The sequence below is a fragment of the Alligator sinensis genome, unplaced genomic scaffold, assembly GCF_000455745.1.
Source record: "Alligator sinensis unplaced genomic scaffold, ASM45574v1 scaffold266_1, whole genome shotgun sequence".
Lineage (NCBI taxonomy): Eukaryota > Metazoa > Chordata > Crocodylia > Alligatoridae > Alligator > Alligator sinensis.
The window spans coordinates 437,926-454,977 of record NW_005842362.1 but is presented as its reverse complement, the minus strand read 5'-3'; the positions used below and the strand labels follow the sequence as shown (position 1 = coordinate 454,977).

The window sequence follows — 17,052 nt, the reverse complement described above, 5'->3', positions numbered from 1 at the left end:
TACACTGTGACTTTTTACCTACTCCGTAAAAGCCCATGTTACAAAGCTGCAAATTTTAGGACTCAAAATCCAAGAAATAACAAAACTAGGAGACTACCCATGCAACTTTAACTGCCTCAGCATGCATGTATGTGTGTGAGCATATATGCATGTACATGCTACTTTTTTATGCTCACGATCACATGCTTTTCTTAGAGAACATAATGCAGCATTTGACAGCGCTAGGATTTTAGATTCAACAATGTAGCACTTTCTATTACTGTTCCATTTATACAGACAGCCCATGAAACTGGTTTATATATAAGTTGCAGCTTACAAGGTTGTAGAAGAAATTGCCAGGCATTTGATTTAAGAAAATATGTGAACATAAATTTTAAAGATTGTCATAAGCCATTGCTCAAGGGGAGAAAGCTAAGATTAAGCATGCAACTTCAACTTGGCAACCCAACTGTTCTCTTAACTTTGCTAGAATTTTCTTTAGAGGATATGTGGGGACCTGTAAAAATCATGAGTTTGGCCAAAGTCACATGGGACTAAACAATACACTGGGCATTCTATTTGTCCCATCATTTATAAACCCTCAGAATCTACACAAATTTGTTTTCAAGTTTCCCTGCAAGCATAAAGGCCTCAAACTTTTTAATGAAAGCTGAGATTCCTGTCTAATCACCAGAGATCCTGGTTTTCGATGATTAAAAAAAAAAAAAAAAATCCAAAATTTTCTGATTTATAAAAAACCCAAATCCACATTTTTCCATAATTAAAACATTCCAAAATTATTTTATATATAATTTTGGAATTTTTTATCAGAGAAAACCAGGAACCCTGCTAATCGCACAATATCAGTAAGTCTTTAAGAGAAACACCAAATGCTGTGAATCTCTTACATTTGCATGAGTTGACAACACTGTGGGAGGGGACATTAAAGATGTAAATTTTTCCCAACACTGAATTTCTATTTAACTTAATGTAGTCTTGGAGTGATAAGCCATGATAGTTCAGGGAAAATGTGAGAGTTTAAACTGTGCTTTTTTTCTCAGACAGGAGGAAGGGTACTTGGTACCTGAAAGTTTGTCTGTTTCTCCCCCAGCTATATGGTTAGTCCAATAAGATATCACCCACAAAAATCCTTGTCTCCTGTATTTAGCTTAATGCAACTGGTATGTCTCCTGGGCTAAGTACAGACATTCAAAAAACACAAGAAGGAATCAATCTAAATTACTCAGTTTTCTGTAAATGGCGTAGTTTAGATCAGTAGCGAAGAGAACACAAATTTGCCCTTTGGGGAGCAAATTTTAGACCGGGTTCCACCATTCTTAAACCAGTCTGCGTGTGCCAAACTTCTGTTTTGTTACAGGTCTAGGCCAGTTTTGTGTGCTGAACTTTTTGTTCTGTTATGGGTATAGACCAGTTTTCAATCACTTATACCGGTAACAATATAATGTCTGTACCTGACCCTGCAGCTCATGGCTCATAAACATCCAGTATAGTTCTGATCCTGTGAACAGGCATACAATAAATTGACCCCTGTGAACAATGCTACTAAGTACCGAAGATGTTATGAGCAGAAGTGTCTGTAGGATTAGGTCCAATTATAAACAAATGCACCTGTATTGTAAAATTATTAATATAGTTAAAGGCCCTCAGTAATTTCACTAGATGTCTAGATTAGTCAAGGATCTGATTGCACCCTGCCTTAGCTTAGGACACACTATGCTGCTTTTTGTCTGTGGGTATCTATTATCAGCATGTGTGCAACATTAACTTTCAGAAGCTTGCATCTTGGATTGTTCCATTGGCAGAACTAGCCAAAGCACTTGGTGCTGGGCACTTCACTGCCAAATAGGTACTTTTTGTCCAAGTAGCTTCATCTGTAGGCCTGTGTGTTTGTGCATTTAAAAAAAAAGGCTGCAAGGCATTTCTTAATTGGAAATGATTTTTGCTTACATTGAAATTCACCTTCAGACCAAAGTCAGGAAAATCTCAGCTTAGTAGGGAATGTTTCAGCATCATGCATTCTCCCTTCCACCTCAATTGCTCCTTTAGAAGAACATGTCTTTCATTCATTCTTCCTGCCAGCCCTGTTGCAGATTCTGAGCTTGGAGAATGTCTGCAAGTCCAGGGAAAATGGGATGTGCAACAAGTATAGTGGACTTGGGTCTCTATCTTCTATAAAGACATGGGGATGTGGAAGATGCTATCTATCTAGAAGACACAGGGGTACTACTATCTTGGCAATAGGATTTATGGCTAAACTGTTATAACAGTGGCTTGATTCATTATGTGAGAAAACACATCATTTTGATCAGTCAACGTTTTATTTCTTTTTTCTTGTTTTCCTGTCACCAACCACCTCCAGTTTGTAAACCTGTGACAAAACTTGACTGTCTGAGTTACTATTAAGTGAAATAAGTGCAGAATTATTAACAGCTCTACTGCTGTGCCTTAAGACTGCATAATCTCTAGCATTACCAAACATCAAGGAAAAATGGATTGGCTCCCCAAGATAATTTTTAAGAGATTCTTATTTGCTGCATTTTTCTCTGAGAAGTATGTTATTTCCCTTCTACACTTTCTAATAACCGCAATAGACTAAATATTATTAAATGTAAGCTCAATATTCTCAATTAAGACCCATCTCTATGCAGGAGGTGGGACTTGATGATCTACTGAGGTCCCTTCCAACCCTAACATCTATGAATCTCTTAGAGACACATCATTAACCTCCCCCCCAACCAAAATGTAGTAAGACTTGTAATAAAATCATGAGGACTGGAGCTATCAGTCCTCATATCTGAGCTACCACTGCTTAATGGCTGTTGGTAATTGGTAACCATTGTGCATGCTAGAATTAGTTAATACTTTGAAGATATCAAATACTTTGTTAGCCCAATAACAATCAAGGTAGACAGGTTGGGATCCAAGGAAGAAATAACAGTTAGAGTGATCTAAAATGTTTGTTTCAAATCAATGCAGCAGAGCTTTCTAAAATCTTCAGGATTTGTTGAGTTATCTTCTTTTCAATTCACAGAGAGGGAGAAGGGATGATTCTAATTAAAGATGTCTATAATAAAAAGAAACAAATGTCACCCTTTGCCTTTGCAAGAATTATGCACATGAATTCATTTTTTTAAATGCCTTGGGGAATTTGGAAAAAAGAGGATTAGACTAACTTCTGTCATGTTAGCTGAATTCAATATTTTAGTCAGTGTATTATCCTAAAGTGTGAAATTAGCCCTTATATAAGCAATGGGCCAATACTGTTATAAAACAAAAGCTATTGTTAAAGCAATTGACCTAGACTGAGTTGAGGACACCTTGTCACTGGTCTGAAAAATGTGATATTTCAGCATGTGGTCTCTGCAAAGATCTCGTAAATGCTGTCTATTCTAGATATTGAACCTGAGGTTTTGAGCCTTCAGTTATATTTAAGAGTTCCCTGGTTTATTTTGACACCAGAAATACTTTGAAATTCTCTTTTTAACCCAGAGCAAAGATTAGAATTTACACTTTCCTTTTCCCCAATCTTACCTATGAAATAGGGAGCATAGAAAGGAAGATGGGAATGACAACAGACAAAGCTAGTCCACAACCTTGGGCAGTTTCAACTCCTTGTTGATATAGGATACTGAAGAAGCAAAGCATGGCTACTTCTATCCAAAAGTGTCTCCTATCTTATTGGTCATGGACTTGGCAATGGTGATTCATGTATCTATGATTCAAAGTGTGATTATTGCTACTTTTGAAAGCTAGGATGGATACTAACATTTTGGAAGCAATCTAGGCAAGAAACTCCTAGCCCAGAATTATGTGCAGCATAATTTTAAACCATCTCCTCATGTTCTTCTGTCTGTAGGTAGCCTAGTGCTACAGTCCTGTCCTGGGGCTGGAAGTGTGAGGGTCCTTATTTTATAGCTCTTGCTGCATTTGGGGACCAAAGCAGAGACTGAAAGAGCTGACAATCAGATAAAGCTTGGTAGTAAAGTGGTGCTGGGCCAAGACTAAGAAATGCACTCTCATTAGATACCAGTGACAACAGACCTACCACCTTTTAGATCTAAATGCAGAACACTGTTTTGACTTGGGTCCCTTTGATTATGTTCTCTTCAGACATGTGCCCAGTGACATGGTGAGGTTCCTGGGAAGGAAGAATTATATGTTAGGTTCTCAGACACTAAAGTTCTTTGGCTGAGGGAACACACTTAAGAAGCTAGATAGTGTGCTACTCTGTCTTCACCCATAACTGGAGAGTGATGGTTTTTGCTGCTAACACTCAGAAGTGATGCTAAGGTTCAATTAGACATCAGTAGGCTCCAGTTTTAACATTGCAATAAGGGTAGCTTGTCCGTCTGAACTATTGGTTCAAGCTGCCTGCTTACTTTCATTTAGGCCAGAAATAATTTTACAGCAGGTCACATTAAAAAGGCATTCTTTATTTTTGTTTCACTGAGTTGAATTATGTGCTTTGAGATCTATGGCAGAGCTATAAAAGAGCTATATAAGAGCTAAATATTATTTACTACAGTAGATGATAGAAACTCTTCACTTAAAATAAATAGAAACTCTAAGCTGTATAGAAATGAAGAGGGGTTCTGCAGGGAGTACAGGTATGCCTATCAATGGTCAGTGGCTTAGTTTCCCTGTGTTTGAAGCTGGTAGAATTGTTACAGAGGAAGCAGCAGTTCAGATGATTGTTATTGTCTTGTGAAGAAGCAAATTACAGTATGTTCCGTAGCACTTAGAGCAAAGTTGTCCTTAAGAAAACTTTGTCCTTAAAAGGTAACTTGAATAAATGGAGAGATGAGCTGTGAAAGAGTGACTTTCACTAAAACATACTACTTAAGCAGAAAATATACAATCTTACCCTTTTGGGATTACAAATATCTGAAACCATCCACGGTGATTTTTTTGATTTTTTTTTTTTTTTACTTTACAAATGTGCTGAGCTGGTGCCCTTTGCATTGCCTTAATGCTCACGTTATCCAACACATGATTGCACCAGCTGCTGATTGTCTCAATGTGAAGGCTGCTTTGAAGGGCAAATAGGCAAATTGCTTTAGATATAAATATGGGGATGGTTAGTTATAGGAGAGAATCAACAATACATTTAAAAAGTGGACAGCTCAGTACTTCATGCAACTTGTTTCCTAAGTCTTGTCTTACTCTGTAAAGCTGACAGAGGCTCTGCTCTAAATGAAATTTTTGTGGTATCCTTATTTCATTAAAATAGAAAAAGTAGTTTTATTTTTTTTCGACATTTTGTATATGGCTTAACATTCCTAGTTGACTTTTATTTTTTTTAATACTGTTTGCACTGGGAGTGTTTCACAGTAGAAGTATGTACTCCTTTGGGGTTTACTTTGACATTTCCAATGATTATTTAATTAGACTTAATGTTAGTTTAAGTCCCCATGGAAAGCATGCTTTTCCTGTGAGAAGTTGTGATGTGTCTAAATTTGCGTTTCTGCTATAAATGCCCACTCCCAGGGGATGATGTTTTAAAACCAAGCCTCATTTGCCTCTGTATATTTATCAAAATAGCATGGGGTTTATTCTGTTCCTTATGACGTTTTATGGAAATCACTTAAGAATAACCTAAAATGAATAGGTTAGAAGAAACTGTCATCCATTCTGCTGGTGTGGGGGGTCTTTCCTCCTCCATGGCGTTTTCTTATAAAATCCACTCTCCCACAGCATGTAAGGGTTTTTCAGCTTCAAGATGACTATACTTGTCTTTAAATAGTCTGCCAGCTCCCATGTTGTAGAGAATGGAAAGGTGATCGGGGAAGGTGCCAATACAAAAACAGTGATGTCTCTTATTAAGTATTGTGGCCATTCTGTTTTTGGGATTGGATGAGCACCTTTAAATGGACTTTAACATTTAGGTAATTTGATGCTCTGGGAAAAATCAATATTAAGGGACCAGTCTGGGTCCAAAATTTAGGACTGGGGGATAAAATAAGTAATATGCAGTTGAACATCTGTAATGCCATATACATGAAACACAAAAAGAAGACATATTAGAAGGCTTTCAGGATCAGCTAAGTTAGACAAAAGTAGAGGTAAAGAACCTTCTGGCCCTCTGCTCCTAGAACAGGGGTCTATAGTTGTGTGCCACATGACTAGTAGGAAACATGTGACCTCCTGGAAGCTAAATAGAAGTTTTCCTAACTCCTACGACCAGCAGCTAGAAAACCAAAGGTAAGGGGAAATTCTAGTGTGCATTTTTTTGGAGAAGACTATTTTGGTTGGGAGAAGATGCATCATTTCCCTTCCCTGCTGGGAAAATGGGAAAGTTTGCCACATACTTTTCATCTTTGTTTTTGCTCCTGTCTTGAGGAATGGGATGCACAACTAATGTTGGCTGCTTGGCCTTTTGTTTGGGCCCTCCTAGCTGGTGAACTGGCTCCCTGCTCCTATGGTTGAAACAAAGGTTCTCCTATAAGGAGGAAAGCATATTGACTGATACTACCTCCACAGGGAGAGTAAAAGGGGTGAAATAGATGTTAGTGATGAGAAGAGGAATTTGAAGAACAGATGCTACAGTTCCAGTTGTAGGGAGCAGCATGGGGAAAGCCATGACTGAGATAATGGGGCAGAAAGTGTAGCTGGATAACAGAAACTGAGGAGGAGAGTAAGAAAAGATGACGTAGTCAGGAGTGGAGCTGTGGAAGCCATTCAAAGTGAAAATGAAGTGAGAAACCTCTCTGTATTGGCACTACCCAATGAAGGGACTTGAGGTCATGAGCGATGACATGACCAGAGAGGAAGGAATGGAACTCTATTCCAGAAGTTGTATGTTGGATGAATGAAGAAGGAAAGGTATGGGAAAGAAAGCTACATTCTTGGCAGTAAAGGAGTATAGAATCTACCTGTGTAGGTAAGGCCAGGGAGGCCAGAGAATTGATCAAAGTAGATCAGTGTGAGAGGATGGATGGTATAAATTTGGTACCTGATGCGAGGACTGGGTAGGAATTCAGAAATGCAGCATGGGAGGTAGGAAGCAACTGGTTTTGAAACAATAAGAGCTGGGTGCTATCGATTACACTTAAAAACCGATGGGGACCTCAAAGCTATCCTGTCAAAGAGGTGCTTTCAGCTCTTCCTAACCTACTTTAGGCCAGCGTTTATTTGTAATCCAACCTCCCTTGATAGATGTGGGGAGGAAAAAAACCCTGACCTTGGGAGTTCTCTGGAATGTGCAGTTTTGCCTTTTTCTTTTTCAATACAGTGAAGTTATCACCTTGGCAGCTTGATTAGAGGGAAGGACTAGATTAGATTGAGTGGATCAAGGTGGCAGCTGTTCTCTGTAAGCTATGTTTACTTATCCTTTTTTTTTAATTTTTAAAAAAACTTAATCTTTCCTGGCCAGTCTGACACTTATGCAGTTCATGGAGGGGCAGAAAACCTGCTAAAGGCTGTTTTGAACCTGCTGCAGGCAGACCTTGGTAGGTGAGAAAAATGCTTGCGGGACTAGAGAGCTAACCTATCCAATTTGTTAGTAACCAATGTAAAAACAAGCACGGATAGAGGAGCCTACATCACTCATAGCTTTCTTCTGTCCCCCAAACACTGGGCAGAGTTCACAGGCAAATATGATACAGTGAAGTATTATAGAAGGGATGGCAAATGAGGTAAAGAATTCCGCTCTGAAGAGCACTCGCTGCTGGACGAGGCTTCAGTAATAGGATAAACAGTAGTGCTTAAAATAAGCAGGAGTGTCAATGTAGCTATGTTCCCTGCTAAATCCTGTCTGGTGGGTTTCTCCCATCAAGAATATTGTCAGTTGGACCTAATTTTGAGCTCACTTCACTGGAAAAAATGATGTGAATGCCACTGATGTTAAAGTATCTCCTGCTAATTCTCACAGGTGCAAGTGAGACTTAAATGGATCCCTGCTCCTTCTTTTCTCTTCACTCATTCTCTATGGCATCAGGTCATTATTTTAATAGATGTGCAATGTTTTGAAGACTCAAGCTTTCCAGCAGTGTCCAAGCCATGGCTTGGAGACTAACGTGTGACCAATTAAGACACTTGCAGTCAGAATAAAATTTGTAATCATATGAAGGAAATCTTGCCCTCTGAGCTTTTACATGGAAGTGTTTTGAATTGGTGTAGGTGACAGGTTTCCCCACCAGCTTCTGCTACAGCCTCACGGGAACAGGTGTTCTGTGACCCTGGAGCCATATCATGAAGTGTTGTCCCTTCCTTGCTTGAGCTCAGTGATTCTCAACCAGGGTGCCACGGTGCAGGCTTAGGTCTGCAACCCTGCCCAGTTGTTCGCTTGCCCTCACTTAGCTCCTCTGCAAGGAGGTAAGCACTGTGATAAATGTGAGTTTTTGAAATTGGGTGCTGCTCAATTCCTAGAAGTTATGGAGGGGTGCCTTAATTCTAAAGAGGTTAAGAACCACTGTTCTAACCACTGAGCAGTTCCCTTGATGTCTGCCTGCTGCATTGCTGGGGAAGAAAGAAAGAGTCTGACTGTCCCATTGCCTCTTCCGTTCCCAGGATGTAAAAGCCCCAGAGACAGCAGGAGAGGAGTTTGTTTGGCTCTACCTCAAACCCAGGAAGCAACCAAGCAAGGGCTGCCCTCCCTATGACTGCACAGAAGAGGTGAAGGGAGAGGAATATGAGAACAAATGTCCCTTTACATCTCTCAGACTTTGTCCTGGCACTGGCTGCTCTCTCCTTCCCTTCCATAGCAGCCCCTTACAGGTGCTCTCAGGTGGGAATCAGAAGGTCTGCCTCTGCTGGGGATGCCAGAGTACAGCAAAGGGTGTAGACTGAGATGGGGAACTGACCTCTATATTGACCGTGTCCCCTTACCTGTTTGTTTGGTTTTTTTTAATATTTGTACCTCAAACTGAAAAGGTTGTGTCCGTAACACAAGCATTCTGTTCAAGCCGTGAATTAAACTGTGTTAGCAATAGCTGTAATTAAGCATGATGTTGTGCTCCTCAGCTGTGAAGATCAAGGTTGGCCCAGTACAGTTTGAAGAGAGGGCTAGGACAAAAGTAAATAGTGCCACTGTTGACAACATTGGGGTACAGTGAAGGCTTCTGTACAATGCCTCTGTCACCACTCTCCTTACTCTATCCACCTTACAGTGCCTTTCTCTTGGATGATTCTGGCACTGAACTGTTTTGTGCCAGCAGTAGGCCTGTGCAAAGCGGCAAGTATTCAATTCTGATTTGGTGGGACAGTGATTCGATTTGGTGATTTGAATCATTGTCCTGATTCCATTTGGCCGATTCGGATCCGAAGATTCAGTGCCAATTTAGAGATTTGGTCTTAGACTAAACAGGCAGCAGACCTCAACCACGCTGGATACAGCTGCCTACAGCTGGTAAGTCTGTTGCGGTGGGCAGAGCGGGGAGGGAAGGGGCGTGGGGGGCGGGGGCCAGATCAATGCCCCCACAACGAGGGAGGGATTGGGGCTGGGGCTGGAGCTGGGAAAGCTGCCCAGCTGGGGAGGAGGGCTCCTGCCACTGCGCCACTGGTCCAGGAGGGCATGGGAGTAGGCATGTGCCCCTGAATCTGTGCAGGGTGGGGTGAGTTTGGCTGCGCTCTGGACTGGCAGTGGAAGGCGCTGGGAGCAGGGGCTCTGCCCTGCTGCCACTTGTCCAGCCGGGGCGGGAGGGCGCAGGATGTGGGCATGGCAGCACTGGGAACAGGGGCTATGCCCTGCTGCTGCTTGTCTAGCCGGGGCAGGGGTAGGAGGCATAATGCAGGTGCAGCTCTCTCCAGGCAGAAGGCACTGGGAGAAAGGGCTATGCTCTCCTGCCGCTCGCCCAGCTGGGGCAGGGAGGCATGAGATGGTGCCACTGTGCTGCCTCCCCAAGGCTCCTGGACAAGCTGCGGCTTCACCCTGCTGTGCCCTGGCTGGGCGAGCAGTGGCAAGGCATGGTGGTGGGCACATACACCTGGATTGGGGAGGGGCCGGCAGCAAGGGCTATGGAGAATTTTAGGGTGGCTGCAGCCCCCCATAGCCCCCACTCCACTGCACTTTGTGGGATGGGCGGAGCCAGGACTACACTCTGGGCTGTGGCTGGGGCCGCCCTGAGCCCAGCCCTGGCTCCATGCGCCCGGCCCTGCAGAGCACAGCCCAGTGGTGGATGACTGGGGCTAGCCTCCCGGAGCGCCGCCTGGCCCAGCCCACCCCGGACAGATCTGGGGGCACATGCCCACTCCCATGCCCTCCTGGACTGGCAGCATGTGGCAGCACACAGTGGCGGGGGGGCCCCCCTGGGCAGCTTGTCCCAGCCCCAATCCCTCCCTCACTGTGGGGGCATTGATCTGCCCCATGCCATGCCCCTTCTCCCCTCTGCCCACCACCACAGACTTACCAGCTGGAGGCAGTTGTGTCCAGCGTCCTTGAGTACTGCTGCCTGTTTAGTCTATGGCCGAGTCTCCGAATCGGTGCTGAATCTGTCTGATTCAATTTGGATCTTTAATGGGTCTGTCTCCCAATTCAGATTCGGAGACTCAGCCACTGAATCGGGCTGAATCTCCTCGAATTGAATCAGCTACCAAAGCTTCACACATCCCTAGCCAGCAGTACATTGAAAAGTGGTAGGAAAGGCAGCATTAGCATGTTTCTAAAACTGTATGTGGCAATGGTGGATAAAGGTGGCCCTGTAGCCTGGATCTGGTCTGGACTGCTTGAATCTGTCATGCCAGCTCCAGCTCTGTCAGGTTTTGTAGGATCAAAGGCTTCAATGGGGTGGAGGGGAATCCTTCCAACTTCGAGCCTTCAGGGCAGTGAAGATTCTACCTGGTTTATGTGTAGGAAGTTTCAGCTGTGTTGTCTTCCTTGTTATGCAGTTGGATAGTAAAGCGTCAGCCCTAAATTCTGATGATGAGACTTTAGCAGTGAAATAGTTAATAATGATATTTAATCATCTTAATGGATGGGGTGGGGAGAGGAGCTGTGAGCACCCTAAAGCAAGAAATGCAGCTTGATGAATGAATGAGACTAAAATGGCTGGTCTGCTGGGGTGGGGGGAAATAATTTGTTCATTTCCCTTGCATAAATGCTCTTACTGGTTTAAGGCCTCACATATACTATAGGTTTCTGCTGATGCAGCTATGATGGGAAGAGACATGAAGTGGCATACTCCCCAAATCTCATAGCTGGACCAGCAACCCTCCCCTCCTCTAATGTAGAGAAAGCAGAACTACTGGCAAAAGTACACTTCTGTCAAATGCCTTGTTTTAGCTGGGGGAAAGAAGAGGAGCTGGAAAAAGCTGTTCACATGAAATAGCTTTGTCAGTGTAAGTTGCATCTACACTAGAAGCATTTTTCTTGTATGGTGGACTGGTGTTCCTGTACTGATAAAGCACTCTAATGTAGACCTGATCTAAGTGATTAAAATTAATTGAACTTCATTTGGTTTGTTAGCTAATTAAGCTCAATCAATTTTAGCCAGTGTTAAACCAATTTTAGAGAGGTCAGCACATGGGATTTGACTCAATTTAGTGAAATTAGGGTACTTGCTGTGTGTAGAACAAGCCAATGAGAAAAAGAAGGAAATGAAAACCAGAACTGAGAGGAAGTACAGTGGTTATGAAGATGAGTGTGTTTTTTCCATTGATGCTATATGTAGCAACAGAGCACTTAACTACATTTAGTTCACATGTATTTGTTACACCATGGAGCTCATATTGTATCTTTGCTTTATTGTACATACCTCAAGGGGCACTGTGGACAATTCTTGGCATCTGGGTTTGGTCCTTTCCAGGCTGAAGCTAGTAAGCAGTCCTAAACCCATGTACCTTTATTAAAAATAGAACTCAGCCCATCTGACCCTGATCATGGAAAGTTTTGAGAAGTGAAGGTATGTTGATACAGCAGAATGTAATGCCATGAGGAGATACCTGAGCTAGCTCAGGTAACAGCAGCAGTATAGACACACTGATGCAGTGTTTCACCAGGACTAGCCTTGATGAGAAGATCAGTATATCCCCTTTGCTAAACTCAAATAATTATGCTTTTGGTTCCCAAGCAAGTTCCTAGCACTGCATTGTGCTCTGTAGAAATATCCCATGTCATAGCACTGTGAATGACTTTTGGAAAAGCTTTTCTGATTCAGTTCTTGGGACAGGAGAAGATGAAAGCTTTTCCACACAGGTTTGGGAACATGTTGATATTGGTGGGATTTCAGCTATAGTGTAGACAGACCAAAATAAGCAGCACAATATCTGTCCTACAACGTTAATATATTTTATATTTTAAGTCCATTTGACTTAACCTTGAGGCATTTTACACTTTGAATCAACTTGACATACAGTCATCTACTCAGTAATAATAACACAGAAGCAGTTTAATTGTTGTCTTAGTGGAAAAATACATGAGGCTGTCATCAGCTGTTGCTTCTGGCAGTGCTTTCTGCACTAATGTAAATAAATGAGGTCACACATTTAAAGGAACAGCCTGTACTTGCACAAATCTAAAGCATCCTCTTAAAACAATCTGTACATATTCATTTACATTTCTTATTGCTTCTCTGGTGCCCAAGAAGTCACCAACTTGAATTTGATAAATTAGAGATTGCAAGAGTTGCATCTATATGCTGGACTTGGTGTGCTGGTACCTGAATGAAGGCTTCCATTTAGCTGTTAAATGAGATTTTTATCATTAAGCCTTTAACTAAGCAATCTTTTCATTTCTTGATACCCTACAATTCCATTTAAAGCAGAACTGCTAAGTTAGATCAGGAAAGGAAATGCAAACAACATATGCATGAAATTTTGTCTCATAATTTAGTAGGATGAATGGACTGAGGCATGTATCTGATAGTTTTGAAGGAAATGTAAAAGGTCTATCTGTCACTAGGGGATTGCATGTTCCCTCTAATTGTGGATAGCATGTCATCAGTCTGTCTTGTATCAAAATATGTTCCTATTCGTAAATTCATCAGGAACATGCAGTACCTATTAAACTTAAAGATGTGCAGCCGCTATGGATCAGCAACAAATATTTGTTCGTCTATATTATTTTGACAGAGAGCACAGGTACAAAGTGGCGACAGCTGCCAAATACTAACCAGTTAAGGCAGGTTCCATAGCATTTTCCGCAGAGCATTTTCCTACTTCAGTCTCAAGGTGCTTCTACCAGCAAAAGCATTACAGAGCTTCGACTAAAATCAGATCAACATATATCCACCATATTGTGTGTGTCTGCTCCATGTAATGCTGATCCTGCCCTGGTGATGACAGCAGCTGATACAGACCCACTCAATGTGCGTATCATACCTACAACTCAGACCATAATGCTTTTTCTAATTGAAAAGCTTCTCTGGCTCCTATCTCCTTTGATCTACCTGTACCTGTTGTTCTTCTGCCACTGAAAGGATCCTCAGTGGATGGTTCAGTAAGTGGAAACTGGTATTCATCTGTTGTCCAGAAACAGCTTTGTGGTGATGAGAGCAGCATTTTGATAAACGTTTAAAGAGGAGGATCTTCCTTGTGAAACACTGAAGAAACTCATTGGCACAGCTGGAGGGCAGGGTGCTGACTTGATGTGAGTCACACCATTTAGCTCTATAAAAATTTTGAAATGCTTAAGAGACAATTTGAGTTTTGTTGACTTACTAGCTGTTCTGGCACAGTTAGTAGAGTAGAATGTGTCAGGCAGCTTCTGGAGAATACATCAGATGCAGTGATAACTGCACAGATATCTCTGACTGCTTGCATCAATGACTACTAAGAATACTCTGGCTTCTGAATTGTCTTGCTATACGGAATACAGGCTGGGCTGTCTGTCATGAAGTGTCACTTCCTTGATTCCAGTCTTCATAAAAAAGTAGCTTGGGTTTCCTGAGATACAGAGCATCTGAAGATCCTGTTGACTTCAGGTGGATGTTGGAGTGCTCAGCTACTTAGAAACAAAAGTGTATGCATTTTCTTACACAATCCCACATGTATATTTGTATGAAGTGGTTGCATCAGATTATGATAAAGTGGAATTATAGCCTTCATCACATGCGGTAAGTAGGTACAATATGATTGTCCAACATGGTGTTTGCAGCTATGAAATATTGTATTTACCTGAATTCAAGATGACTTTGAATTTAAAATGACCCCCAATAATTAAATTCTATACATGGAAACATATAAATATAATTATAATTTTCCACATACAGAATCTAATTAGTGGAGGGTTGTTTTAAATCCCTCCCACCCCACCCTATAGCTATGGTGGGGAAAAGCAGTGGCAGGGGAGAAGGGCCAAGCCTACACTCTTTGCTCCCCTGCCCCTTGCCCCCCTAATGCCTGCCCCTGGCCCCCCCGTCCCTCCCCACCATGTGCCTCCCTGCTGTCTGCCCCTTGGTGCCTGTGCCTACCCCCTGCTGTCTGCCCCCTTTCTCCCATGCCTGTGCCTATCTAATCAGTGAGGAGCTGGAAAAGGAGCTGTAGTACACTGTGTGTCCCACTGGAAAGGATAACAAGTGTTGGGCATCTAAGATGACATCAATATATTTGGCAATCCCAACTGCATGCTTCCTGGCAGCTCTGCTGGAACATTGGGGTTGCCCTGAATGTCCTGCTCCTTGCCATCAGGTGCTGCTGTGGCAGGAATTTCAGACAATGAAGTTGTCATTGATCCTCTACTATCTGCTTCTACCTGCTGGATCCACACCAACATAGAGCAGGAGGAAGAGGTGGCCCTAACAGCTGCTGGCTGACCCAGAATGTCCCTACCAGCAAGGAAGGTCAGGGGATCAGAAGGAGGGAACACAACTTGGTGGGTAGGGAATGAGGGTAGAGTGGGAAGTCTTCTCCAGAACTCCCTTGTAGCTCTTCACCACATCTCACACCTTCCCTCTGTTCCATCATCCCAGTATCCACCACTTGCATTAACAGCCCTGCTTTTGAACAGTAAAGGCAATGGGCTTCTGCCTCAACCTACATCTACTTTAAAAACGAAAGGAAATGTCACACACAAATCCTTAGAGCATTTTTCAGTTGTGTTAAGATTCCATGTTCTTTGGAGTCATGATTGGAAAGGGCCTACCATGTTTTAGCTGCTATTGCTAAATGCTCTTTTTAATCAATTACTTGTCTATACTGACCCCGAAACCTGAAAATAGAGAATTGCTAATGAGATGGGATTTCAGGTTGGGTTATAATCCAGTTGGTGTAACCACTTGTGAGACTTGCATCCTTTTGGCCAAGGTAGCTTGCAACCAGGGTGCTCTGGCACCCTGGGGTACTTTTAAGGATGCCGTGGGGTGCCTCAAGATATTAAGAATGATAATTGTACAAACACCTACACCTTGATTCACAGGGTAAACCCAGAGATTTCAAATAAGAATCCATATTGTCAAAAACATTCTGACCTGTTGTGGTTTTTCTGAGTTCTTTATTCTGAGTTACTTTAGTAGTCGTAGTAGTAAAAAAAGAGTTAAAGTTAAGAGATGGCATTTTCTGAGGGGTGCCTTGAGTCTAACAAGGTTAAGACCCACTGTCTTACATGGATTAAGAAGAATTTGAATCCAACCTAAGGGTGGAAAGTTTAGATGCAAATATTTGGTTTCAAACCCATGATTCTCTTGTCTAGTGCCTTCCCTCCCAATCTTTTCTAGAACTGAAAGGTTTAGAACAGAATAGTGATTCTTGCTCTATCTTTACCTTTAGTTTAGAGATTTAGGGACTTCAAGACCTCACCTGTGCTGGATTGTTTCAGGAGAACAATGTAGAGTTTGGTGGTTAGAGCACGGTCCTGGGAGATGTGTGTTTGGCATCAGCTCTTTTTCCAGTATCTATATTCCTGGATTCCTCTCTGGAAGCCAAGTACCTAAATGCTAGGCATTGGGGTATCTAACTTTTAGGTACATAAATCTTATGGATCTGATCCAAAGCCTACATAACTGTATGCTTGGGCTTCTATATTTTAAAACTTTCCTCAGTAGAGAATTACAAAAGTGTTTTCTGAGCATTAAGTAGACAAATAGCTTTTTTAAAAAAGCAATAACCTTAGCAGGATGATGACACGTTAAATATTTATTTTGGCTAGCACAGCTCTTTCTCATAAACTTTGCATATTTTTCGCTCTGAAATTTTATTTTTCATTGGCTCACATTTATCTAAGTGCATTTGAATCTAAACATGCTGATTGTTTCAAAATATGGTATGTTGCTCCGTATGGCTTTAGTAAAACATAAACATATAATCTTATAAGCAGACAGAAGAGAGAGCATTGTATCTCTCTCTCTGCTAGGCAAAAGCAGGCCTGAGCCACCTGTTAGCATTACATCATTGGCTCTCAAGAACACAGTTGTACCAAAGGCCTTAAACAAAGTAGTTCTTCTTGTATTGTTTGCACTCAAAGAGCTGATGTCATGCCAGCTGATGTCATTGTATGCCTTTGTGTAATTGCTATGGAAACCAGGCAGGTGGGGAGCCTGAAGCTGATGTAATTATGAATGAGGTGTAGAAAGAAGTTAAAAAAAAAAAAAAAAAAGCCTACGTCTGCTTCTTGGTCTAATGTTTTGTTCAGCTATGCTCTTGAAGAAAAAAAAAAGTACTGCTTTAAAATCCTAAATTATAACTGGAGGCAGAGGGAAAGGACAGTTGAAAAAAAATATTTCCCCACCCTTTTATTTAATTTCCTAAATATTAACGCATTTTGTTGAATATTTCCAAGTAATCTAGGCAGAAAAAGTGGGGCTGTTTGCTGTGGGTTAAGCAAGCTCCTTAGTTGTGGTAGTTATGAGAATATGCTTGCAAAAAAAATTGTGCTATTTCCCAGCGTGAAATATTAAGGGATTACATCCTTCTCTGTCTGTTGACTTTTCCCTAGTGAAAATGTTATGCTGTATAGGTGCCCTGTGGGGCTGCCCTTCTCTGAGTAAATCAGCAGTGGTCTCAAATAGATAAAGTTGAAAGACTTCCATAAGTCTTTCAGCATATGCATTTACAGCTGAAACATTTACCACTGAAAATGTTTAATCTGCTGGGTGCTACTTTTTAAAGCAATTTTTAAAATGATTACAATACCGTTTTGTTTAGTGAACTACTTCCTTGTTCTTACCCCACAATACTCAGATT

General features: G+C 41.9%; 1 protein-coding gene across 3 annotated transcripts in view; it reads left to right on the top strand.

Moving 5' to 3' along the window:
* The window catches only part of DUSP10 (dual specificity phosphatase 10), a 34,301-nt gene that overhangs the window by 11,127 nt on the left and 6,122 nt on the right, over positions 1-17,052 (top strand). The gene's annotated exons all lie outside the window — the stretch shown is intronic.